The following is a 26,078-nucleotide window of genomic DNA, read 5'->3' as shown; positions in this document are numbered from 1 at the left end:
TATGTACTTCGATCCTTACTATCACAGTTGCAGTAGTGTCTTATCAGGTCCTGAAGAAAGCCTTCCCAGGCTGAAACATGTCGACCGATTGATCCATCTATAAATGGTAATATATGCTTACATCCATTTCACACTCTGCTTTTAATTTTGGCACCATGGTGACCGTCTCAATAAAGGTCTATTAGGCACCATGCTAGTCAATTTTATTTCACTACTTTTCTTATAGCACATTTGCTTTCTACACTGCAACTTTCTTTTACTTCCCACAGCCCTTGAGACACTATTATCCAATTTTCCATCACTGGTGAACTACATACTAGTTGTTGTACTCACATTTCCTTCTCAGTGAGACACCTAGTAGACACCAGGCTGGTGTTCCTTCAACCCAGATGATGAGGTTCCGCCAATGGGTGGGCTGATGGGTTCACGTCTGCTCTTTTCTCTCACTCTTACAGTCTATACCTCTACGCTCTTAGTACACGTTAGACATTGGAGGCTACCACTGACCTTAGCACCCCTTATGTGTTTTTCATTAGTTTAATAGGGGTAGGGTGCTGTTAGGTCTTTAATCTCGCACCCCTTTAGACCCCCTCCACTTTTTGTAATTGCCACATCCAAATTAACATTGTCTTACTATTTGTGGGACCGCGTTTGTCCACAGGGACGTCTGCGTGTAGAAAGTCTAATGCTGTCTAACAATGATGTCTGTACTGGGCTGGCTATGCTATAGTCAGGAATCTGGTGGTGTTCTGTGCTGCGATCTCTATTGCAGTCATTGCAGTTAATTACAAATGTGTGAATATGTGCATTCATTCCTGGCCACAAGTACATCTCTTTTAATTCTAGTATAGTCTAAGAGATCCCCTGATGTATCAGATCCTCTCCTAAATGTGCTTTGTGTATCAAAGCTACTCTACATTTCTTGTTTGGAATTACCCTATCCCCCACTCCAGGGATTCGAGCAAAAGGAACGGAGTTTGCATCAATTATATATGAGTACTTGAGTGGAAACTTATTAGGTAATGCTGCACCGCTGCCTTTGCTTGTAGCAATGACAGATAGCATTATTTCTTCATCTATTTTCGTTCTTGAACGAGTGATTGCAGCTACGGAAGCCGTTTGCAAAGCTGCCTTTGTGGCTTCATCAGCCAATGAATTCCCTTACACGTGAACGCCAACACGTTGATGACTCAGCATATGTATCACGTGAGTGTTTTGTAGTCCTTGTCGTAACTGAACTACTTGTTCCCAAAGCAGTTTATGCTTGATGTTGCCACCTTTTGCATCTTTGTAACCGTTTTGAATCCAGATTTGCAAGTATTCATTGTAAGATTGAACACAAATATACGAATCGTACCCTATGAGTGTGGGAAATTCGTGATCTGTATTTTCAAGCGCTATCTTGAATGCTCGCGGTTCAGCTCGCTGTGCTGTACAATCTCCTAGAGATTGCATTTAATGACCATTTGGTCAGTATTTGCCATCGGCCAGCGACCTTTAACGATCACACACGCCACACTATAGCCTTGTTTATCCTCTGTAGCAGGTTGTGCAGATCCTTCAGTATAAATTATGCATTCATACTGGTCAAGAGGCAGAATTTCAGTAGGCAGGGGACATTCATGTTTGTATTATAGAAACACTTGTATTTTTAAATAAGGATCAAAAACTTATTTAAAGTCTGTTGCAGCAAGAGAATTAACCCATTGTGTCCATCTTGGATGTAAAGCTTTAGCATTCTGAATGCTCGCTTTTGTCACTGCCTCTAAGGCATGTATAGGTGTAACAACCATAATTTGTTTACCCTGTACGAGGGCTCTCTCTTTTGCTACTGCAGTTTGAATGGAATTCAGAATTTTTTCTGTTGATGTAAATTTAATTTCCGCTTGTGTGTACAAATGTGATTTGTATGCTGTTGGTACTTTTTCACCTTCATTAAAAGTTAAGTAAGTGAATCTGCATTGAACCGGAATTATTCGGATCACTAAGTTGCGTACGTTTACGCATGTCTGTAAATGTTTAGTTGCTTACATGTCTGTTTGTAATGAACGCTAAATTTCTGTGTGTTTTTGTGTCCAATTGACTGTTTTATAATCAGGTTTGATTAATTTGTAGAGAGGTTTAACCCATTCTGCGTAGTTTAGACTGTAAGTTCTTCCGCAATTCAGAAAACCTAGAATCAACTGTAAGTTTTTCAGCATTTTTGGAGGTTGGACCAGCGCCCATTTCTCTAGAAAGTTTGCTGCCAGGCTTTTGCCTTCACTTGATAATTCATATCCTAGAAAGAGGACGTTTAAATAGGCAAGTCTAGATTTTTTGAAATTGAATTTGTACCCTTCTGAGGCAAACCCCAATATAATTGTATTCACCCTATTCAAGTACCTATCCAAGTCATCATCTGTCAGATAGATGTCATCTATGTATGATAATGCTTCATCATCATTAGTTTGTAGGAACTCTGTTACTCTTGCTGAGAATAACCCAGGACTGTCTTGAATCCCTGAGGGAGACAACAGAAGTGACTCTGTGTCCCCATATTTGAGAAAGAGGTCAAATACCTACTTTCTGGTGCAATGTTTCGACAGAAGAACCCATTAGAAATGTCTAATGTGGTTTTATATTTTTTACGCACAATGTTATTCATTAATGCTGCACTATGTGCATTTTGTACTGCAAATGTTTGGCAACAAGAATTTAGATGTCTGTAATCCAATAATAGACAATATGTATTGTCTGGTTTGGATACAGGAAACAAAGGGTTGTTCATTGAGGAGGTGCCTGTTCCAATTACCCCTTGGTATTCAAGTTGATCTAAGATCTCCCTGACCTGTTTTTTATCTCATTGCTTAACTGGGTACTGCCTTTGCGCAGTTCGTTGATTTTTCAACTGGATTTTATGGTGAGGAGAATCCTCATCCGATCCTACGCGATTTTTATATAACGCAGCAGCCTGGGCAACAGCCCATTTCCTGGCATAGGTATATTTTAAATTAATTGAATGTGGTTGGAGAAGGCTGGCATAATGATATCTTTGCCATGTGGGCACTCCCTGACAAATTGTGGTGGCCAGTCTTGTTCAGCTCGAAGAATGTCATAACCCTTAGGGAGTCGATCCCAAAAGAATGCTCTTGTCTTTCTCGGTATGTCTCCCTCCATCTGGAGTGCTATTTCATATAACTTATGTGGACAACTAACCCTGGTATCTGCAGTTTCAACTTGAATGTATTCATTCAAGTCCCCTGTCTCCAGATGATCCATCAAGTTCTTGCAAGTTAAGGTGACTTCTGCTGCACTGTCCAACATTGTCTGTGCCCATTCCCTGTTCATGAGTTGTGTCCTCAAGGTCCTCGGCATGTCTGATTTTTATACCTGCTACTTTATTTGTGGTTAATTGAGTTTTCTTATTTTTCTGAACGTGTTGATCGTCTTTGGACTTCACGCGTTCTTCCTTGTATTCTGACCATCCTCTTCTTTCGGATTTCTGTGATGAAGTCTGAAAGGTATGAGAGGAGCGTCTATCAGTATCTTGATATCTATCAGGTTTTCTCAAATTATCCCTATTCCTGAGGTTATACCTCCTTTCAGAGGGCTCCTTTTGAGAAGACCTAGCTGGGATTGAGAACGCTTCTCTTTAGAAGTTTGTTTAGTGTTTTCCCACTTCTTTTTAGAAGGAGTAGGAGTGCTTTTAGTAAAGAACTTTTCAGGACTTTCTGACATTTGGGGTTTGACTGGTTTTCCAGCCAAGCTGTCTCTGCCTAATTCTCCATAGGATTTTTCAATTATCCTGGCCAGTTCTTGTGGTTGCTCAGTTACATCAAATTCCCTTAATTTTTGGCGGATCGCCACGGATAATGCTTCACCTTTAAAATTAGCTTATATTATTTTTGAGACCTGTTTGAAATCTTTCAGTAATTTCATACCTAAATTTAAAACAGGCTCTGCCCCATATTCATTTTGAATCTGTTTCAGGACGTCAGGTATTACCGCCATAGACGGAACACCATTTGTTTTAGTTTAGATTGCAGCAAAGACTGTACCCCAAGTGTTGCAGTCCTCCAGATGTGGTGCGATCCCCATTGGTAAACAGATTGTTAAAATTCTGTGTCTCTCATGAGATGTAGTATTGGGAAATACTGCCTCGATTTGAGTAATTTCTTTAGCTATCCAGAATGGAATTTGTTTCCGTTTTGCGGGTAATTTATCAACGACCGAATGTACAGTCTGTGGTGTAATTTTATTTGTGTTCCCCTGGTGGGGGGAATGCTGAGGAATCATTATTGCTGGTTGGACTGTAAGAGTCTGCATGACATATTGAACCAATTGTCTATAGATTTTGTTTAGCTCTTTGAGTTGAGCTTGTAGCTCCACATCTGTATTTCATAAATTTCAGGATGTGGAGTATAGCTGGCTAAAACCGGCCATGTTGCTCGTGGTCTACCTAGTGGACCGAGCCTGGTAATGTGATTTTTATGTTTTAGGGTGCCTTTAAACCAGAGCACATGCTCCTGGTAAGTTAGTGGAATTTCAATATCCTCGAAAGTAATGTATTCTTCTGGTGGTTCATTTTCGTTGTAGAAGTGAAACATCTATGTTACTGGATTTGCTTCAGGGAAGACTATCCATGAATAGAATACCTCTGTCTGATGATATTCATGTGCCTCTATAAAAAAAAAACCCTACCACCTCTCGATGTTAGGCCATTTTTTATAAGTTTTATAGTGATGATTTTCCTTAAACTTATAGGAATGCATTTAGCTTCCTCGTCAGTTTCTTGGTAACTTGAAAAGATAAGAGCTGCTGTATCAGCCACAGCTCCACCGTTCTCGGTGTTGTTGTCGTCTGGCATTTTGTTGACTGAAAGTTTGCAGAGCAAGTTTCAAGGAAACAAAGATAAGGTGCACAATATTTTGGAACACTGTATCCTTCAACGTTGAACAAACCAAAAGGCTAATACATAGGATTTTCGTCCTACTCAGCTATGGCGGATATTATCCCTTTCCCACTCCAGACGTCTATTGGAGTATTACAGAAAAAGGGGGTCTCTGAGAAAAGCACGACTGAGTTACTTTAGTATCTAGCATTGAATTAGTGCCTTACCAAACGCTGGGAGCCATGTAGTGTATTTCCTATATTCCCAATGGGCTAAGTGCATTGGAATAACATATCCTATAGATTTGACGTAGGACTTAGGTCAGTAGGTCTCTATTGAATATACTAAACTTAATTGTGAGTGCCAGCTAGCTCAGAGGTCACTAGAAAATTTCTCGAATACACAAGAAGGGATTAGTTGCATAAACATGACAACTTTGTTTTTCTAGGACTAGAAAATATCTTCAGAGTCGTAGAAGCAATAGATAAGTATTTCACTCAGTCAATCGTACATGCTTTGTTTCTACAGAGTTGCAGAGAAATAGTGAGACGGGTGTTTTCAATAAAAAGTTTATTGAACAGTCTACTTTCTCATGCAAGAGAGGTGAACTGCTACAATCGTTAGACAGAATGCAAAGTATAATGCGTACAGCGAGAATATTATTATGAAATAATACTGTAATAGCATTGTAAGGTTTCTAAGCCATATAAAAATACATACATAAATAACACAGGCCAAAATACTTAACTGGTGCTTCTAAAATAAGCCTACCCCAATGTACCTAACCTAGGTCTAGTACGAGGGATGAAGTAAGTATGGTCTTTAGCATAGGTTTAGTTTTTCCAAGAATCTACCAAAGGTTTCTCTATGTTCTAATCAGCTCCATACCTTAGAATAAAGGAGGGCTGGTATCTCTGTCTTGGGACTCGATTTCCCAACACCCCACAAGGGGAGTCAGAAACACTGGAGCTGGATTTCTCAGTAGAGGAGGGCAGCTTCCTGATCAGTGCATCAGCTGGAGAGTCTGCTTCCTTTGAAACTTTCTGTAGCGAGCTGCGTCGGGGAAGTAGGTCGTCGATCTGCTCCAAACCACCGTGCTCTGCCATAGCAAGTGAGGGTATATTTATACCTTGAAGGTGTTTAGGAATGCCATGTTTGACGTAAGGTTGAGCATATGAACGTCATTAATGAACCCCTAAGGAATAGATGTTCATTGTAATACTAACTGAGTTCTTGGAGAAACCAATATTCAAGCAAGGGGAAGTTCCTAACGGCTTAAGCTGGTTTTCCAAGAAATCGTTGTGGCGTTTGGTAAACGGATGGAAGTAGCCATGCCTGTATTTGAGTTGCATGAGCTATGCCTAAATAAGGGCTTGATTTTTATGCCTATATAAGGGCAATGTGAATTGTACCTATATAAGGGCATGAATCGTGGAAATCCATTCGGAATGTAAAATGCCACACAACACCTCTGAGTATGTCTGATAGTGAATCACTGCAATGGGGTTCCTGGTGTACAGTAGAGGGACATTGTGACACTATTTCTTGTGTAGGCCTCACATCCAGCACAACCAATAACCCAATTTCCTACACTACCACAGTCTCCAGCCCCATTTTAGCAAGTCCTACAGTGGCTTCCAGGAACGCAGTACCTGTCTCAGTACGACAGCCCCTGATTGCCGTTTTAGGATTGAGGAATTTGTGAGTTTGAAGTTGACTTTTTAATTCTAATAGAAACTTCAGGGTATAAAGCTTGTGTTGGATTTGAGAAACAAAAAAAGAAAAAAACCAGGCCTGGCCAGAGGTCAAGCACCATGGGCTAAACTTGTGCATCATCCACAGGCCAGGCCCTTCCCCCAACCCCAGGTACAAAACCATGCTGCTAGCTCCTGCTGGCAATATCAAAAGCCATGCACAGCAAGGGGTTGCTACCTGCTGTAAGTTAGACATAGAACCTAGGCCTGGCTTCCGGCCACACCCTGCATCCAATCCTCCTGGGGCTGGTGAAAGGTTGTGCGTAGCAGTGGTTGGAAAATAAGTACATTACAAACAAAACCTGAAAAAAACTCAGTTATAACTGAGATAGGTTTCTGACTCAACTATATAAAGCCACTGAAATTCACCGGCTATGGTTTTTAACCAACACAACACATGTCAAAACTTTCACTGCATGCCATACTTAGATGGATATAGCTATGCATAGGTATTACATGTTTTTCTGATTTAACGGCAAACAATTCAGTGGTTTAAAACCCATATTCCTTAGGTTATTGCAAAATATGTGAAATATACAATGGCTGCCTGTGAAATACAGATTCCATCATCATATTCATAATGGCTGCTTTCTCAAACATCTGTAGAGTTATAACATTGTGAGGGCTAATAGAGTTCTAACCAACTTACACCTCATGGTCATCTAAATTATGCAGCTAAAATGCTAATTGTGTAATTCAATCTCTGACAGTATATTTTAAATTGATTTTTGCTAGAATTAATGTATTTTGTGAAATTTGAAAACTATGATTATGTGGTAAACACAACTACACAATTACATAACTTGGTTGGCCTTCACCTGTGTCCATTGTTTTATTACATTTTATTCATTAAAGGTTAGCAAAAATGAAGCATTCTAATTTCAAAGAAGTTTATCAAACTTGAAGAATCAGAATAAAAAAATACATGGTGATGTATTTACAAACCAGTTTTGTTTTAGCAATAATGTTGACACAGATCAACAACCTGCATTAACCTTACAAAAAAGTGCATACACATTAGCTCAAATTTGCTAAGCCTTTGCAATGTGTTGCACAAGGTAATAGAAGGATAATGCAAAGGCTTCAGTAAGATTTACAAAGCCATGCAAAGGGTGATTTGCACCACCTTGTGTTGCTTTGTACATAAATGTAAAGGAGAACACTGGCTTGTACTGCGTTACATAACTTTTTAAGCTGGGATGAGTCCATGGGTGGAGATTGGGTGTTCCTGTGCATCCAACCAGGGATTTGAAGCAATTCTAAGTTTATAAGGGCTTGTAAGCCTGGAAGTCAATGGTGTAACGTGGTGAAAGATCTTTTTTTCTCCTCATTATTTCCTCTTTGTAATGTGTGATCCATAGAAAGAGGAATGCGTCACTTTGGATTCTTTTTTTTAGCAGGACGATATTCCTTTCTGCACCCACAATATTCTGCAAGTAATGCAATGCAGGCACCCTTGCAGCATGGTACAAGGGTGCCTGGATTGGAACAATTCAGAAAAGGGGGTGGTGATGGACAGAGTATCTGAATTAAGCAGACTACTCCTACCCAGTCCAAAGATCAGGGCTTGATCCATCACCGTTTTTTAGCTCACTGCACCATCCCAGCTCAGAACCTGGCTACATGCAAATTAGTCTGTCCCTGGCCCAGTGCATCATGGGAACAGGGCAGACCAAACTACCAAGCCAATTCTTATACTGGGAAGGAAACAAGCTTCCGGGGACCGGTTTCTGGCATTACAGCCGTCTTCGGCCCGGCTTGCTTGAATCCTGATGGTGCAGTGAGCAAGGGACTCACATCTGAGTATACCCTTCCACGCTTATGGTGGACAAAACGATTCAGAAAAGGGGGTGGTGATGGACAGAGTATCTGAATTAAGCAGACTACTCCTACCCAGTCCAAAGATCAGGGCTTGATCCATCACCGTTTTTTAGCTCACTGCACCATCCCAGTTCAGAACCTGGCTACATGCAAATTAGTCTGTCCCTGGCCCAGTGCATCATGGGAACAGGGCAGACCAAACTACCAAGCCAATTCTTATACTGGGAAGGAAACAAGCTTCCGGGGACCGGTTTCTGGCATTACAGCCGTCTTCGGCCCGGCTTGCTTGAATCCTGATGGTGCAGTGAGCAAGGGACTCACATCTGAGTATACCCTTCCACGCTTGTGGTGGACAAAACGATTCAGAAAAGGGGGTGGTGATGGACAGAGTATCTGAATTAAGCAGACTACTCCTACCCAGTCCAAAGATCAGGGCTTGATCCATCACCGTTTTTTAGCTCACTGCACCATCCCAGCTCAGAACCTGGCTACATGCAAATTAGTCTGTCCCTGGCCCAGTGCATCATGGGAACAGGGCAGACCAAACTACCAAGCCAATTCTTATACTGGGAAGGAAACAAGCTTCCGGGGACCGGTTTCTGGCATTACAGCCGTCTTCGGCCCGGCTTGCTTGAATCCTGATGGTGCAGTGAGCAAGGGACTCACATCTGAGTATACCCTTCCACGCTTATGGTGGACAAAACGATTCAGAAAAGGGGGTGGTGATGGACAGAGTATCTGAATTAAGCAGACTACTCCTACCCAGTCCAAAGATCAGGGCTTGATCCATCACCGTTTTTTAGCTCACTGCACCATCCCAGCTCAGAACCTGGCTACATGCAAATTAGTCTGTCCCTGGCCCAGTGCATCATGGGAACAGGGCAGACCAAACTACCAAGCCAATTCTTATACTGGGAAGGAAACAAGCTTCCGGGGACCGGTTTCTGGCATTACAGCCGTCTTCGGCCCGGCTTGCTTGAATCCTGATGGTGCAGTGAGCAAGGGACTCACATCTGAGTATACCCTTCCACGCTTATGGTGGACAAAACGATTCAGAAAAGGGGGTGGTGATGGACAGAGTATCTGAATTAAGCAGACTACTCCTACCCAGTCCAAAGATCAGGGCTTGATCCATCACCGTTTTTTAGCTCACTGCACCATCCCAGCTCAGAACCTGGCTACATGCAAATTAGTCTGTCCCTGGCCCAGTGCATCATGGGAACAGGGCAGACCAAACTACCAAGCCAATTCTTATACTGGGAAGGAAACAAGCTTCCGGGGACCGGTTTCTGGCATTACAGCCGTCTTCGGCCCGGCTTGCTTGAATCCTGATGGTGCAGTGAGCAAGGGACTCACATCTGAGTATACCCTTCCACGCTTATGGTGGACAAAACGATTCAGAAAAGGGGGTGGTGATGGACAGAGTATCTGAATTAAGCAGACTACTCCTACCCAGTCCAAAGATCAGGGCTTGATCCATCACCGTTTTTTAGCTCACTGCACCATCCCAGTTCAGAACCTGGCTACATGCAAATTAGTCTGTCCCTGGCCCAGTGCATCATGGGAACAGGGCAGACCAAACTACCAAGCCAATTCTTATACTGGGAAGGAAACAAGCTTCCGGGGACCGGTTTCTGGCATTACAGCCGTCTTCGGCCCGGCTTGCTTGAATCCTGATGGTGCAGTGAGCAAGGGACTCACATCTGAGTATACCCTTCCACGCTTGTGGTGGACAAAACGATTCAGAAAAGGGGGTGGTGATGGACAGAGTATCTGAATTAAGCAGACTACTCCTACCCAGTCCAAAGATCAGGGCTTGATCCATCACCGTTTTTTAGCTCACTGCACCATCCCAGCTCAGAACCTGGCTACATGCAAATTAGTCTGTCCCTGGCCCAGTGCATCATGGGAACAGGGCAGACCAAACTACCAAGCCAATTCTTATACTGGGAAGGAAACAAGCTTCCGGGGACCGGTTTCTGGCATTACAGCCGTCTTCGGCCCGGCTTGCTTGAATCCTGATGGTGCAGTGAGCAAGGGACTCACATCTGAGTATACCCTTCCACGCTTATGGTGGACAAAACGATTCAGAAAAGGGGGTGGTGATGGACAGAGTATCTGAATTAAGCAGACTACTCCTACCCAGTCCAAAGATCAGGGCTTGATCCATCACCGTTTTTTAGCTCACTGCACCATCCCAGCTCAGAACCTGGCTACATGCAAATTAGTCTGTCCCTGGCCCAGTGCATCATGGGAACAGGGCAGACCAAACTACCAAGCCAATTCTTATACTGGGAAGGAAGCAAGCTTCCGGGGACCGGTTTCTGGCATTACAGCCGTCTTCGGCCCGGCTTGCTTGAATCCTGATGGTGCAGTGAGCAAGGGACTCACATCTGAGTATACCCTTCCACGCTTATGGTGGACAAAACGATTCAGAAAAGGGGGTGGTGATGGACAGAGTATCTGAATTAAGCAGACTACTCCTACCCAGTCCAAAGATCAGGGCTTGATCCATCACCGTTTTTTAGCTCACTGCACCATCCCAGCTCAGAACCTGGCTACATGCAAATTAGTCTGTCCCTGGCCCAGTGCATCATGGGAACAGGGCAGACCAAACTACCAAGCCAATTCTTATACTGGGAAGGAAACAAGCTTCCGGGGACCGGTTTCTGGCATTACAGCCGTCTTCGGCCCGGCTTGCTTGAATCCTGATGGTGCAGTGAGCAAGGGACTCACATCTGAGTATACCCTTCCACGCTTATGGTGGACAAAACGATTCAGAAAAGGGGGTGGTGATGGACAGAGTATCTGAATTAAGCAGACTACTTCTACCCAGTCCAAAGATCAGGGCTTGATCCATCACCGTTTTTTAGCTCACTGCACCATCCCAGCTCAGAACCTGGCTACATGCAAATTAGTCTGTCCCTGGCCCAGTGCATCATGGGAACAGGGCAGACCAAACTACCAAGCCAATTCTTATACTGGGAAGGAAACAAGCTTCCGGGGACCGGTTTCTGGCATTACAGCCGTCTTCGGCCCGGCTTGCTTGAATCCTGATGGTGCAGTGAGCAAGGGACTCACATCTGAGTATACCCTTCCACGCTTATGGTGGACAAAACGATTCAGAAAAGGGGGTGGTGATGGACAGAGTATCTGAATTAAGCAGACTACTCCTACCCAGTCCAAAGATCAGGGCTTGATCCATCACCGTTTTTTAGCTCACTGCACCATCCCAGCTCAGAACCTGGCTACATGCAAATTAGTCTGTCCCTGGCCCAGTGCATCATGGGAACAGGGCAGACCAAACTACCAAGGCAATTCTTATACTGGGAAGGAAACAAGCTTCCGGGGACCGGTCTCTGGCATTACAGCCGTCTTCGGCCCGGCTTGCTTGAATCCTGATGGTGCAGTGAGCAAGGGACTCACATCTGAGTATACCCTTCCACGCTTATGGTGGACAAAACGATTCAGAAAAGGGGGTGGTGATGGACAGAGTATCTGAATTAAGCAGACTACTCCTACCCAGTCCAAAGATCAGGGCTTGATCCATCACCGTTTTTTAGCTCACTGCACTGGATTGGAACAAGGCAGCAAACAGGGCACAAGCACTTGGAGGGAGCAGAAGTGTGCCATATCTTAGTAGATGTGGTGCATTTATGCACTCTCAGGCAACACAGTTCATCAACTTTGCTTGCAGCCCTCCGTTGCATAAAACTTTAGCAAATATAGCCCATTAGGTTGTTCATAGTACGTTTCATGCATATCTGTCAAGCAGTAGCCAATAAAAGAGAGATCCCAAAAGTGTCATTTATAATTTTAATGCCCTGATTAGAAATTAGTTTGCTGGGCGGGAAGATGGCGGATTGACTCCACCGAGGAGGAGAGAGCCTCTTCTAGCCTCCCGGTCACAGACTCCATCCCCCCGATGATAAGGAAATCTGAAATTGGGTGTAAAATGGTAGCAGAACCTTGGTCAAACTGGACTAAATTTAACCTTCTTTTTCTGTAAGAAAGCAAGAGAGAGACAACGCCGTTTGGTTAACCTATACTTGCAAACCTGCATACCTGGTTCATCGATGTGTTGGAGCCTTTCTGTTGTGGCTCGGGGCATCTTCTTTATGCTCAAGATGCGAGGTAGTTTACGGCATCCCGCCTTGTGGCTACTCCTGGCACCTTTTTGGCATTGGTTAGTTTTGGTATGGTTCCCCTGCGACCCGTAGCTCTGACGGGACTGGGATTATTTGGGGGCATACCATCGAGGAAGAGTGGTAAACATCGCTAAGTGCATAGGGCAATTCTGTTTATCGCCGTCTAACGCTGAATTACATCGGCGTTTTAGCAGCATATTATCAACGCTTTGTGAACTTGCGATGTAATTCCAGCGATAGACTGCGAGAAACAGACACATCCCCTGAAATCCAGCGATGATAATGGAGATGCTTGCTGATAGGGGAGTGTGGTCGTAACATGGCGATCCACCTCCCATTTTCAGCATAGCTAAGTAGAAGAAAAAGCAGACGTACAATTTATGCGGTAACCGCGGTTAGCGTGTTTTTTTACATCACTGGGGCCGCATTGTTAATAGTGCGAGGGTCTGTCTGCCACGTAAATCATGCAGACATTAGGAAGAACGCCCATTTTGCATGTCATTAGCGATATTAATCGCTGACATGAAAAATGGAGAGAAAACGGCTAATGCATGAAGGAAACACACGTTAGCGTGTCCTTGAAAATAGAGAGATGTTTATTTTGCCGCTTTTCGGCCAAAATTCACGGCTGAAGCGGTGAAAAAAAGGCTTGTAAATATGCCCCTTGGTGAGAGCGAGGCTTCAAGTCAGGGGAACTCGAAACCTTCTTTCTACAAAGATTAAGGAATCTCTGGTTTCAAAAATACTTATTTTTTGGGCAAGTGATATATTTTCATACATTACTGACTGGCATATATAATGTATTGTGAAGGTTAAATATCTTTAAATTACAAGTTAATAACGCACTATGGGGCATATTAGCAAGACCCTCGCTAAAATTATTGCACTTTTAGCGGCAGGAAACTGTCCTGCAAATCTAACCTGGGCTTCTATTGGAATTCTATAACGCATATTAGCAAGCCCATTATCGCAGTTTTAGCAGCAGTTTCCTGCCACTAAAACGGCGACAATTTTAACGAGGTTCTTGCTAATATGCCCCTCTGTTCTCCAATGGAGATCACCGTCCCACAGACAAGGCTGTTCAAGCCAATGCCAGCAAAGCATGCATCACTCTAATCTCTCACCTTTTTCGGGATGTCTTGTGGCAATCTGTCACCAGGAGGTATAGTGTACTGTAATATCGCTGAAGATGTTCCTCTACCTCTTCATATTCCCTCTTCCTTTTGGCTGCATGAAATTACCTCTGATGGCAAGTGGTAACATACATGCACACTGATGATGTTCTGAATGCATATTTATCCCAATTTCCCTTTCAGAGTTTTTTTTTTAAACATAATTTGCATGTGGCATATTTTGATGATAGCCTTTTCTCTCCGGCAGGGATGGCATATGAATGTTGCATAGTAGACGTGGGTGGAGTTATGGTGTCCTCAGCCCTGTCTTCACCTCTATCCTTTCCAGCTTGCTCTCGATTTGCCCTCTGCTGGTCATCTTGGCCATAAGCAATAGCTAATGTTTTTATCCCCACAAGCAGAAAGAACAGCAAACAAACAGCTAGCCTCATTTTCTGTATCAAGCATACTAATGATATGCATAATGAAGACAAAAACAACTGGTATGTGGAATTCTACAGTGACAGGAGCCAATGAAATCTTATCAATGACGTCCAAGGATTCATGAACCCTTAACAATACCAAAGAGTATCGGTACAGGTCCCAGTATTATAGCTCATAAAAAGGCTTAAACGTAGAAATTGTACAATGTACCGCTACAGCCTTAGTTTTTAAGTTTCTCTTAGCAAATCCCTGAACTCAAACAATAAAAACTATGTTCTTTTGTTCGTGGGAACAGTATTTACTGAAATGACAGGTAAAGCCCCCTCAAGAAGCGAATACAGGCTTTCAGTCTCATTAAGCCCCCTCAGTGATGTATAGCTTGGATTCGATGATGCAGTGAGCAAGGGATCCACATCCTGTCACAACATAGTGGCCACAAGAGAACAAGAGTGATAGGAGGAATGCTTGCAAATAGTCTAGGTCACTGACAGGGACTGGGGGCTTCATTCAAACTCATTGTGTTTTAGCCAGTGGGCCAACGCACACTGTGGCCCACCTTATGTACATTAATGCTGTCCCTGCTCCCCATAGGAGCAGTCCGTTCTGAATTTCCAGGTGAGGCCCACTTCAGAAGGGAACATAAGCAACCTAAGACTGATTTCAGCTTTATTAGGCCTCATCAATTAGGCAGAGCTGAGAACCTGTGGCTTAGTGAGTAAGGGACCCAAGTCTGACTATAGCATTTGCCAATAGGGTGTTATATCAGACACACAAAAACATGGGATCCTTGCAACCCACTGGTAATCTCTCCAGGTAGCAATCCAACCCAATGTTTGTCATCTACTGTGTCACCCTAGACCCGCCTTATGCAAATCTGTACTGATCCTGATCTCTCCAGAAAAGGACAAAAGCAAACCCAGACCAGTTTAAATTTTGGTAGGCTTCATCCCTGAGGCATTGTTTGGATCTCATGGCATAGTGAGCTAGGGCCCAACATATGGGCATACCCTTGGCCACGTACAATGTTAAATCAGTCACACAATAGTGATTTAATGAATGCCTTATAATAGCCCAAAACACTGGCAATCACTCTAGGTAGCAGAGAGGCTTTGTGAAAAACATCATAATTCAATAAATAATATCATAGTTATAAGGTAGATATGATTCTGTAAACACCAAAACATGGATTTGTGCTCACTAAATCATAACTACACTTTAACTGTGGCACAGAAAAAATAAAGCAGTATATTAAAATCTAAACGGAAGATTGTAACAATTCATAAGCTGCACAACAATAGATAAAATTTGGTTGGAGTGGTATATTATGGGATTCTAACAGAGAGAAGAGAAAGGTAGATTATCCAGGTTTGTGAATCACAATGCACAGTGTTATATTGAAAGTGGACAGGGATGCCTCAAAGACTGAACCTTTCTACCCTTGCTGCTAATCAATGTAAAACTAATGCCTCTGGCACAGCCCCAGAGAACCAATGAACCCAGACGAATAATAAAAGAACATGAGAAAGAACATGAGCTAGTTAGTGAATAATAATAAGTCACTTGTAAGATGGAAGTCTGCTATTTTGAAAATAAGTGCCGAAAATTGAGAAACTGGGTTAATACAGGATTTTTAAGGTGCACCTAGTATGGTATCATAATTTCTTATTATTTGATTTTCTACCAAAATATAAGACTAAAAATCTGAGAAACTATGAATCAAAGAATGTAGGAATCCATGAATCTATGATCAAAGGATCTAGGAATCTAAAAATCCAAGGCTTTGGTGACCTGCAATGATTTTTTGACTTTGGAGTAACTGACATCTGCCGTTGGGTGGAACTGACCTGACTCCAACATTTCCATGGGGAGAAAGTGCGACGGTGCGATGTGAGTTGTGAGACTTTGTGACTGGGAGAAACAGACTGGGAAATGCTAACAGGAGCAGCTGAGATGGTACTGGGGTCACAAGAGACACAGCCCCATAACCGGTGGTCTGTATATGGCTGGTCTAACCGCAGGTGACTGGCACTGCAATGACACATAGGTGTGTAGAGCGAGGAGCTGACTTCAGTCTACATGGGGGTTTTGGCTTTTTTCTGAAAAGTGAAATATGAAAATTGCAGATTGGAGGGTTTGGGAGAGCAGGGGGATACTGTGTGACATTTGAGGTGCATAATCTACTCCCTGGGTGCAGCTTGTCGTATGTTGGGTGAAAGCACTTAATATTGCTTTTTGGTTCTGTGATTCTACAAGTTGTCTATGCCAGAGACATGAGGTAAACTGCATTGGGGTTGAAATGAAATCTCACAGCCTATGCAACACTCCACATAAGGGCAGGCATCCCTCTAAATATTTAGTTTTAAAAAATGGGTCTCTGATTTGCCAAGTCATGTTTAGCCTATCCTGATGGAGGCACCGCAGAAGGAGGACCAGAAGAAACACCTCTAAGAATCTTCTGCATTTTGCAAACTCAGCTAGCATGGGTGACATGCTAAGTAAGGCAATCACTGAGTAATTTTTTAGCAAATTCCATGAGTAAAACTGTGATGTGACCGGTCCACAGAAAAAACCTACTTTAAACATCACTTGTACTAGGGAAGGTATGGAATGCAGCGGGAAAAAACAGAGTATGGATCAAGTGGACATAGTAGAGAAGGGTCAATGATGCCCTCTTTTTGGGACAGTGTCCTGTTCAAGTAGGGTTAGAACCTGTATCCACTTTGGATTCACAAGGAATCTCTCCAGCTGATTCTCTTACAGTTTCCGGTTCAAATATGGGGTGAGCCAGAAGAATTTGGCACTGGCATGTAATTTAATCGAATTTTGCAAGTTAAGGCCTCTACCTGTGTAGGGTTGAAGGGAGAGGCTATGATAGTGCCAGGACACTAGACTATATCCAGTCCACCCCATCTGCCTGCTCACCAACACTTGAGATTATTCTTACAGGAATTATAGTGGTGAATTTAATTGACCACAGCTATTACAGGGAGAATGGATAAATTAGAACAGATTATGAGTAAAATAGAGTGATAAAATAATAAGAAAAGCAGTTGGAAAATTACTCCTGTTAATCCAGCCTCAGATTAGGCATTCCTGAGGATTCTGAGAATCAGTGTTGGATAATCCCCTCCATGGAGAGACTTATTCAAAAGTATTTTCTACCTAATAAGACTGTGGCCTTTAAAATTATGAGGGTTCCTCACATTACTGGTCAGACTCGAAATCTCCACTTTAAGTTGCTACGCATGCTTTTGGTTATTTATCTGTCTATCAAATCAAAGAACGGATACAGTCAAAGACAATACAACAAAAATCCTTTGACGAGTATTCTCTTTCTTGAGGCTATTTGTAAATGAGGCAAAAACAAGGAGATGATGGACGGAGCACTGAAACTTTTCAGACACTCACCCCTAGTCACATATCTGGGTTGAGTCCATCATCATTCTTTAGCTCACTTCGTCACCTCAGTTCAGATTCAGCTATATGCAAATCAGCCTTGACCCTGTGCCTCATGGGAACAGTCCAGCCCGAACTGCGAAGCCAGGTCATCCCTCAACTAGAACCAAGTGTTATGGGACCCGTTTCTGGGTAACACCCTTCATCAGCCAGGCTAGCTTGAATGCAGTGGCAAAGTGAGCAAGGGACCCATGTCTGGACATACCCTGCCAAATTAGGGCGAATAAAGGAAACACAAGAAGATGGTGGACGGAGCACTGAAACTTTTCAATTGAGAAATACAAAGCTTTTTTTCCTGAGCTGCAGGAAGTCATGTTAAAACTATACAATTCCATTATTTTGTGGGAGAAAGCTCCAGCCTCTTTTGCAGAAGTCGTAGTGGTTTGATTTCTCAAAAAATAGAAACTGACCGACAACAAGAATTCTTACCCCCCAATTTGTTTGCTTATTTTTTAATTACAATCTTTTCACAAAAATCCTTGCTAAGAGAATTATGGATGCTGCATCAAGTCCAGTTCATCAATATCAGCAGGGAGCTCTTGCTTAGAAGACTATGTTATCTAACACTCATGATTAAAGATATTGACTATTTTACATGAGAAAATCTGAAAGTAATACTAATGATCGATGCAGGAAAAGCTTTTGATTTGGTATGCTCTTTCTCATATTTTAGGGGTTACTTCATTTCCAAAGCAGATGCTACTAATACTTTGGGGGTTTTACACTGAGACTTCTGTCTTTATAATAATAAATCTATCTGAGGCAGATAGAATCTACATTACCTGTAATACTCTCAGGGAAGCCCTGTATTTCTGGTCATTTTAGCTTTATCTAAATTTAGTTACATTGGAATTGTATGCAAAAGATCAGGTTGCATATTTGAGAGCAGAGAAATCAAACATCCAAAATTTGTTAGGTCTAAATACAAGAGTTTATACTTGTTGGGGACTACAAAATGTATCAGGAAGAATTACAGATTCTTTCATTGAACTCCTCCATGTTTGACCTTCGTGTGGTAGTTTATGCTAGCTATAATCCTAGCTCTCCCATTGGGTACCTCGGTATATATGTCACATCAAGTTATGCGGATTATACAACAACTTCAACCAATGTTCAAAATATGTTAAATAGAGGGAGATACTTTACATGGTCTATTATTTGAAGGGTAGCTCTGGTAAAGGTGTCTATACTATCATTCTCTAATGTTCCTGTTAAGGTGTCTTAGAAGTTCCTTGAGGAAATGTATGCCTGATTTAGAAGTTTTTATTTGGAATAATCATCAACCTTGTTTGAAATGTGGCCATATACAATTGAATAAATAGTACAGTGGGCTAGCATAACCACATATTTGACTTTATTATTATGCAGCTCTTTTAGACACTGTATCTCAGTTGAATGATACTTTGTAACCCCAATTGTTTGATAATTGTTCGTTTTATGAAATGACAGAAGTGCTAAGGATCCAGTTACTGTGTTCTACTAAACTGTCAATTTTGCCCAAAATATCTCATTAAAAATCATCCATGAGCTTGTCGGGGTAAAAATGAATTCTTTAAGGAGTATAAAATCCCATACTGTCAAGGATTTTTATTACTGAAGGACTGCTAAGTTTTCAATCTGTTACTCTCTAAGGTGACAATTTCAGAATGGAACTACTAGGAATGAGTGAACATGGAAGACTTCAATATCAGTTCTCGTGGAAAATATGGTGGCAGTTAGGTATTTTTGACCCCCCGGCGGGTAGGAGGCTTCGGTTTAGTTTTGTGAATATTACAAATCTACAGCAACTCTATCGAGCAGTGGTTGAAGAGAAAGGTGGCAGGGTTCTAACAATTCTATTTAAATAAAATCTTCGAGGCAATGGAAGTTTGTATAGCCATTTGAAGGATAACCTGCATTCTTCACTTCTAGCTAATCATCTAGAGAGTTGAGAAAGAGATGGTCCTTATAGTTACTCTTAAGGAGTGAGGAGAGCTAACCCAATATAGTTATAATCTATTTAGAGAGGCATATTTTAGGAAAATTAAATTTTTTGCTAGTGACTTCCCTATTACACTCTAAAAGTCATGAATATTTTTCCCTCCTCTTCAAATTTTTGTTTTAGATGTAGTACGGGAAGGATAAGGGGTATTAACAACATATTATAGCCACTTGTATGTCTCTTGAAGCATGCTGAAACCAGCTGTTTACCTTTATAGGACAGAGTCTGAACAGTTTGTTTCCACAAACATTTTTTGCAACTTTGTTTGGTTTATTTAAGAATGATGTTTCCTTCTCAGAGGTGCAGTTGAATTTTATTTTGGTTGCTATATTGGTTGCCCACTCACTTATTTAACAGCATTGAACTGTTTGTTCAATGACAGGTAACAATTAGTCATGTAAAGATTTTTAAATTAACTTATGTAAAAGAATTAATAAGGTAGCTGAACAAACAAATTATGGCAACATATTTGATGAGTTTGAAATGTAGTTTGGCACTTTCCTTGTTAAATTAGATTAGCTATGATTATCAATAAAGTAAAATGGTTTCTTGTACAATTTTTATGTTCAGTAATAATATTAATGTCATTGCATGAATTAATTTGATTTGAGAATACTGAGTTAACATATTATTAGATTTGTACATTAATAAGGATACATTGATCAACTATTTTGTACACATTTAATTTTTGATACTTCCTAATAAAAAAAAGAATCTAAGAATGTCTGCCTGACACTGTCTCATAAACAGGACCAATCCCGCCCACCTCAATCGGATGCGACCAAACACTGTTCAGTCCAATTCTGATATTTTCCAATGGAATCATGCATTACAGCCATAAACCAGCCATATTAAATGCTCCCATAGGGAAATGGGAGGTGTTGTCCCTGCACCCGATGGCAGGCACCTTGAAGGGTGCAGGGAGCCCCCTCGGCCCTCAACTGGAGGCCCCACACACAAGAAGGACCTGCTGGGGTCCCCCTACACTCTTTACGTCATGGTTTCTATGCCGTCCTGTCCAGCATGGAAACAGTAAATCGTAATCCCAAGGGTGGAAAGGTCTGCCCTTTGGAAATATGAGCCGGTTACAATTGACCGTCAGCCTCCTTGAATGACCAGCCGGTTTTAATTCCGATCGGCTGATACTTAATCAGCCAGTTGGCATTAAAACTGAAGATGGGGATCGGAAAGCAACCGACCAAAAGTTTGAGGCTTTCTGACCTCCTTAATAATAGGCCCTCTAAGTATTCTTAATTGAATCCTTGTAATGGATCTGGACCCACAGTTAAGTAGATAAAAGGACAGGTAGTTCTTTGAACACGGGCCCGGCAGCAGGCGCGCATTAGCTTCTTCACAGCTCATAAAATAAAATACCAGGGTTGCACTGTCCTACATGGCAATCTGCCAGTGAAGAAGAGCTAGTCTGATGGGTCAGTGGGAGGGTTAGCTTAATTGCTTGCTTGTTTTAAAGTCTGGTGTGTTGTTTTTTACCGTTGACTTCTCTGGTAGTATCTCAAACATTGGCAGCAACAAGGTGAAATCCATGCATTCTCTGAAACCGTGCAAAACAACTATACAGTCTGCCTTCTAATACTTTAAAACGACCCCAATTGGCAATTATACACCACGTTTTTCGATATCTCATTTAGGGCTGGACAGGCCTTTTATTGTACCAGACATTTCCCTGGTGGACTGGAACACCTGGAGGCTGCTTTTTTAGGGCAGGGGTGCTTTTGGTGTCTGTGTCGCTTTTCCGAGCTCACTGAGGTTAATTGCAGCAGGCATGGAGATGATTCAAAGAGAGTGATGGAGGGGGAAGATAGTGAAAAAGGGATCAGAGAGGAATTAGAGAGGGGAGAAGGAGAGAGACAGAATTGTTGAATGGTAAGAGTCAATTAGCACGAGAAGATGAAGGAAGAAGGGGTGGTTTGAGCCTTTTTGCCAGGACTGCTTTTTGTTCCCTAGTCTGGCCTGATCTAATGTGCTAATCAATGCCACTTTTATTTTCTTGGCAAGGTCTATTTTGTGTCCCAGTTCGACCCAGTAAAATCCTCTTGGAAGAAAGTCTTTTTTTCATCAAATACCTGACATAATGCATGGAATAACCATGAGCAAATGAAGTGCTTAAAATAAAGAATGACATTTGTTTTGAAGGAAATACTTTTTGATTGGGTCATAATTCTATAGCGAGCACATCATGCCCATTTTAAACGGACAAGAAGACATAAAGTCAGCACTACAAAAACAAGTTTTTCTTGTTATTTGTCTTTTCTCTAGAGACCAGGCAGCAAACGAAATGGATTGCAGTACACAGAAACATACAACCATTAAATGTATATGTAAATATATCAGCACGTCTACCTGACACTAATTTAATGTAATACAGTACAAATTATATATCAGTGATGTCATCAGTGATGTCACTGACCATGTCATAAATGATGTAATTTGTGACATCATCACCAGTGGATTGCCAGCGCGAGAGTTACAGTTAGTACGACTAACTATAATGGAGGAATTTCAATGGTTTTGTATGATTGAAATGTCCAGCTAACTATAACACCCCTGAAACCTATGGTTTTGTCAATGAATTTCTAAGGTTTTTTAAATAATAATTCCTACCTACAACCTGCTAGAAACCTATGGTTTTTTCAGTGAATTTCAAAGGTTTTTTTACAAGAAATTTCCTAACTATAACCTGCCTGAAACCTATGTTTTATTCAGTGAATTTCAAAGGTTTTTTAAATGACAATTCCTAATTATAATGTTGACGTCTTCCCCATATCTTCAACAAGAAACCAAATCTGCAATGCTACCTAAAAAATCAGGCAATAGTTCCACTTACCACTAACAAATTAACATCAACATTTAACTAGTGTAAGGACATCGACAATGTACGGTGTGAATTACATCCAACTCACACCCATATTTAAAGAGCAATAAGTGATAGAGGTACTAATTTGACACTTCCGACACCCAACAAAATCACAATACCCAGTGCCACTACCACTACAACCATCCCTTCTGACCCTCCCCCTCTACTACCTCAGAGGCGGCACAAAACAGGACAATAGACCATCCCAAAATAACATATCCCCTCAACAGCACACTAGCTCAATGTTCAGAAATGTGGCAACCAACTATGTATAAGGGAAGGAATTCGCACATCAACAATAATGTACACAATGCTAACACTACCGGTGATATGATATACAAAACTCACTATACAAACCAAAAACTTTTCCTTGTGTAGATATACCATTGATATTTGTAGTGTACTGCACAGTGGACGCAACCATATTATCTCAGACTCTGTGGAATATCTCGGTCATGTTGCTGTGTTGTCTCCCCTCCTTCAAGCAGAACTGATGTGGGCTGATCCAACATACGCAACGTCAGCATAAGAGTATAAATAATTAGCCTACGCCTTGGGCGTGGTTCACTTCTGCAAAGAGAAAAGACTCTGCCACAGCAAAGGTCCTCACCCTGCCACGTGGCTGCCGCCATGACCACATGCCTCCTCGATACAGGCCGATTGCGACGTCAGCGCTACAGCTCCGCAGACTCATGTCTGTATCAACTACTGCCTTTGATCTACACTGCAGACAGCAGGGTTCACAACTTGAATTCAGCTTTGGATCTACACTACGCACAGCATTGAAGTTATCATTCATTTATGTAAGGCAGAGACAATTTTCCTAAAGTTTGAACAGTAGGAAATTCAGCCTTCATTTATTTAATGCAGAAACAATTCCACTATATGTCTTCAGATTTTGTTTACATAAGTGACAAAAAGCATTCGTCCATGTCTGTCTCAACAACTGACTTCAATCTACACTGTGTACAACAGGGTTCCCAACTTGAATTCAGCTGTCCATCTACAATACGGACAGCATTCAAGTTAGCCTTGATTTATGTACGGCAGATACAATTTTGTTAATGGATGCCACAAAAAAACGTCTTCGATGTCTATACAAAGTACTGCCTTCAAATGTACACTGAGATCAACAGAGTTTACTACTTGATACCAGAAGCGCAGAAGCACTACAAACAAAATGTAATTCAGTCTTGATTTATTTAAGGCAGATACAATTGTACTGTGTCCTCAGATTCTGGTAACTGTGACAAAATAGCATTCATCAATGTTTGTGTTGACTACTACCTTCGATCTACACTGCGGACAGCAGGGTTCACAACTTTAATTCAGCTTTCTATCTACACTATGGACAGCATACAAGTTATCCTTGATTTATGTAAGGCAAAGACTATTTTGTTAAAGGATACCAGAAAAACATTCCTCAATGACTGTACTGAGTTCTGTTTTCAAATGTACTCTGCGGTCAAAAGAGTTTACCACTTGATACCAGTGGCGGATAAGCACTACAGACAACATAACATTCAATCTTGATTTATTTAAGGCTGAAAAATAGTACTGTGTTGTCAGATTTTGTTAAAGTATGTGACAAAAAAAAGCATTCCCCGATGTCTGTGTCAACTACTGCCTTCAATCCACACTGCGTACAACAGGGTTCACAACTTGAAGTCAACTTTGCATGTGTACTACGGACAGTAAAGAATTCAACCTTGATTAATTTAATGTAGAGACAATTGTACGGCATGTGTTCAGATTTTTTCAGATAGAATGACGATTGTACATGACGCATTCCAATAGACAAGCGACATTATTCCACTGCGACCCCCCCCCCGAACCACGAATCATCACAGGGTACACACATGCTGAGTTCTTTCGGTACCACTAAATCACTACACCACAAGCCCTTTCCCCGTACACTTATTAAAGAAGAATTCACTAGGCAAAAAACATTGCTCCCAGTACAGCCCCCCTGCATTATGCATTATCGCAGGGTACATACAAGCTCAGTGCCATAGATACTACTAAGTCAGTGCACCATAAATCATCGGAAAGAAGAGTGAACAGTTTTATGTCAGCAATGAGGCATACTATCACTTTTAAGTGGAATTCATGCAGAATCCAATCGACAAAAGACATTACTCCAATTACTGTGCCCCAGACCACGCATCATCGCAGAATATGTACACGCTAAACACCAAAGGTACTAGTAACTCAGTGCACCAAAAATGATTATCACGTGGCCTTACTAAGGCACCGTTCACAACACAAAAAACAATACTATCAGTAAGGCCTGCCTGGACCACGCATCATCGCAGGCTCCACAGAACCTTGTTGCTTTATATACCACTAACTCAGTGCAAATCAAACTAAGTATAACACCTATCAAACCCTACACAATATCCCTTTAATATGCTTCCTTGAAAAACTTATTTTATATCACTTATGGATGTAGTTGAATAATAAAATGCACACTGCATACATGTTCGATCTTCTACTTCAATCATGATTGCAGATGATGCAGTCCACCCTAACATCTACACTGAGGACAAAAGGGTTTACAACTTCAATTCAGTTGTGTCTCTACACTACAAACAGTAGAGAATTTAGCCTTGATTTATTTAAGGCACACACAAAAAATACTCCTGTGACACTGCTAGTATGCACAAACCCCTTTCATCCCTACATCCTGTGAATTATGTTTACAAAGAAAGTACAACACAGCGCCAAAATGTACCTCCACCACAGGTAATACCAAGTACCTCTGGGATATCACCTTTAACATCGCACCCGGACACACAGCCCCATTTTTAGAAAGTTAGAATGCACCATGTGAAATGCAATTGTTTAATTTCCTATGGAGAGCAATCAGTATACATAGTTTGCAGAGCAGTTGATAACCATTGATGAAAGGTTTTTTTAACCTCAAAATTCATGCAGACCAGTATGCAACTCTCAATATTTTGAGTACAGACGGCTCGAACCACACATCATCTCAGGCGGAGCACACGCTGAGCACCACACGTACCACTAACTCAGTACACCATAAAGAATATCCCCGTGGCCTTATTAAGCCAAAATTCACTTGCCAAAAGACATTGTTACCAGTTTGTTCTGCTTGAACCACGCATCGTCGCAGGCTCTGCATAAACCACCCTTACCTCAGTGTACCACAACTCATGAACACTTTACGATAGAATCTTCTGTATATAGTGCTCCTACCTTAGTACAGCAGAAATCATAAACCGTTTACGATTGAATATCTTTGTATGATATCATGATTACTATTCTACTTGTTACCAACAACGTAATAAAATGGAGTCGAGCGCATGTGCCCGTACAACTATCTATCTGTGTCTGTGTATTTATTATGTTTCTACAATGCTGCTCCTGCGCCCTACCATATTATATTGTGCTATAAATAGCTTATGCAACCATCTTACCTCTGACAGTACGTGTGGACTATTTCTCTTTTTTCTTTTTTTTTTAGCATATTTATACAGCGCAAAATCAACCCCAAACTATATCAGCCATTTACATGAGCACCGTATTTACAGTTATAATAAACAACAAAAGAGTGAAAAGAAAAAATATAACGCCTCAAGTGAAAACTCCTATAA

The sequence above is a fragment of the Lissotriton vulgaris genome, chromosome 1_1 (assembly GCF_964263255.1).
Source record: "Lissotriton vulgaris chromosome 1_1, aLisVul1.2, whole genome shotgun sequence".
Lineage (NCBI taxonomy): Eukaryota > Metazoa > Chordata > Amphibia > Caudata > Salamandridae > Lissotriton > Lissotriton vulgaris.
This window is presented reverse-complemented; position numbering follows the sequence as displayed.